The sequence below is a fragment of the Aplysia californica genome, unplaced genomic scaffold (genome assembly GCF_000002075.1).
Source record: "Aplysia californica isolate F4 #8 unplaced genomic scaffold, AplCal3.0 scaffold00458, whole genome shotgun sequence".
Lineage (NCBI taxonomy): Eukaryota > Metazoa > Mollusca > Gastropoda > Aplysiida > Aplysiidae > Aplysia > Aplysia californica.
This window is the reverse complement of record NW_004797728.1, coordinates 404457-407169: the sequence shown is the minus strand read 5'-3', so window position 1 is coordinate 407169 and position 2713 is coordinate 404457.

Genomic DNA, 2713 nt, shown 5'->3' with positions numbered 1-2713 from the left:
AACTCTACAACAAAAAAAAAACCCCAATCCCGTTGCGCAGTACAATCCATGCTATTACCCCCAGCAGACCCGACAGCATTCGGAAATAATCTGAATTGCCTTGGAATTATACAGTGCAAGTTGTTATTTTATTGTTTTTAGAACCCTCATTTTCCACCCTTATAACTGCCTTCATGATAATGCTAGCATCCAGAATTTTCCTCGTGGATCGGCAAACATTATCTGTCTTATCTTATCTTATCGTATCTTATCTGATCTTATCTTATTACGCTCGTTGACGAAAGCGACTTAATGGGTCGCATCGTATGGGAACACAAACGTAGACTATTGAGACACTAGGATGGGTTCTCCAATTCTTAGAAGTGGGCAAGTCTACTAGCTAGATGCGGCTTTATTGTTCTTTCTTGTTTTCTCCTTTAATCAGAAATATCTACTAGTCCGCACTGCAGCTGTATCTCCATATACTAAATCTTTATTTTTTGCTTAACATTTGGTGGGTTTAATGCACGTGTGTAACTTGAAATCTATATTTTTTACCCTGAAAATGTTAACGTTGACATACAATTGTTTAAACTAGACTTTGTGCAAAAAAGCAGGAACTACGCTTACGATTTGTAAGAGTAAAACTTACCCCCCCCCAAAAAAACAACAACCAAACCCCCCCCCCCCCCCCACAGACTTAAACTTGCTTCTTGTGTGGTTGGCGGGTGCTCTGTTGTGGCTCGTTCCTTTTTCCCTGTTTAAACACATCGAGCAGTCTTGCCGCCATCGAGCGGTCCTGCGGCGTGCCGCTCGCTCGGTGTATCGAGACAGCACAAGTCAGCAGGTCATATTTCGAGCTTGTCCTGGGACAATTCACTAGGCCTAGCGCAAATCAGTACATGTATTGTGTGAATCGTGAGGCTTGTTGCTGCGGACGGGATTTGAGACTTACGGCTGTCCGCTGCTTTGCAAAACCTTCGATTAATCGAGCAGACTACAGAGCTACGCCGCGAAGTGACACTGTGGGCGGGATCTCTCTCCCCCCCTCTCTTTTTTTGACGTAAGTGGCTTCGCGGATTGCAAGCAGGGTGGGGATGATGAGGGGGTCTGACACGAGTGGCTTCGCGGATTGCTAGTAGTTTGGACTTGAAGTTTAGACTAGACCAAGGACGTTACAGTTTGCGCTAGACTCAACTTATCCGATATCATGCTGGTGATTTGATTTGATGATTTGACCTAGTGATTTGAGGCTTGTGACTTGAACAAGGGGCTGGCGAGCACGAGCAGGTTTGTTACCAGGCTACAGCCCTAATTTAAGGGAATACATTGTAACGATGTGGTGATGATTTAAAGCTTTATCACTCAACAAGCAGAGTCCTTCAAAAGTCAGTGGGCTAAGTACCACATTAATTTGTTTATGGTATCTGAATCGTTGTGGGAAGGCTGCGAAAGGCGGAAATTTCGATACAATTTGTTGCGTTTGTTTGGTTTGGTTCGATATTTGACATTCAGTTGATGGCTGAAGAAGAAAAAAAGTCATCGAACAGGAAACAGGCGCAGAAACAGTGTTATTCGGTCTAAACTGTCAATTTAAAGGCCTTCTCATAGTCAAGGAAGTTGACGATCAACTGAGAGTTCCACTTCAGGTACTTTTCCACTATACCGCATTACGAATAAAATACATGCGTCTATGAATTTCATTTCAATTCCAAAGAAACTGTTGCCTCCGTTTTATGTATTATAATTTATATGTACATTATTTTTTAGATTTGTTTGTTCGTTAAAATAATAAGGGGAGGGGGGGGGTGACGGAGAGCGGGCAGGGCAGTGAAGAAAGGGGAAAACGAGGGCGGGCGGAGGGGGGGGGGGGGGGGGGTAGAGACTGGGAGATACATACATTTGAAACTAGCTGGGTACCCGTTCGATAAACGGACTCAAATAAAACGATCATCAAGTCGTTCTGGATGGAACCAGTGCGCACTGCTTGTGAACGGAAGCCTCACTTGTTTACAATGGCGTCTGAGAAGATGGACATTCTCAAGATTAGATCTAAACGAAACTAATAAAAAACTGAAAATTAAACTACAGTGACTTCAGACTCATTAATATAACTGTACACCCTTTAAATGATTCTGAACCATCGGTATTTTTCCCAAATTCGAACTTTGCCCTCTCGTACCTAAAACAGTAAATTATGAAAGTCAACAAACAATCATACAACGTCACAGAAACCAGGCAGTCGAGCCTCCCTGGTCGCGTTTCTGTACCCCCTCCCCTTGCGTCACATTTCTGTACCCCCTCCCCCCGGTGTACTGTTTCTGTACCCCCTCCCTTCCCCCCTCCCCGTGTCTCATTTCTGTAACCCCCCCCCCCCCACGCCCCCTTATTTCTGAGTCCCACTCACCGTCAATGTGCCGTGGATAGGTCATGGTGACCATTGTTTTCACACAACATAATACAAAGTGTTTCAGAACCAAAAAACGGCTTACTTCACTCTATACTTACCATTGGGTAAGAAATCCCCTCATTCTATGATAGATAAATATAATGTGTCAGCGGCAAAATATCTTTCGACTGCATAAAGGAGAATAGTATCAATCAAACTTTGAAAGGCCTTCACTGTTTCTTAGATGTGAAGTTGGTGACAAGAACAGGAGTTTGGTTCCAAACGTATGCTGCGGTGCCCGTGCCACAAACTTTCGCCAAATGTTTCAACGAGGAGGGTGGGGGG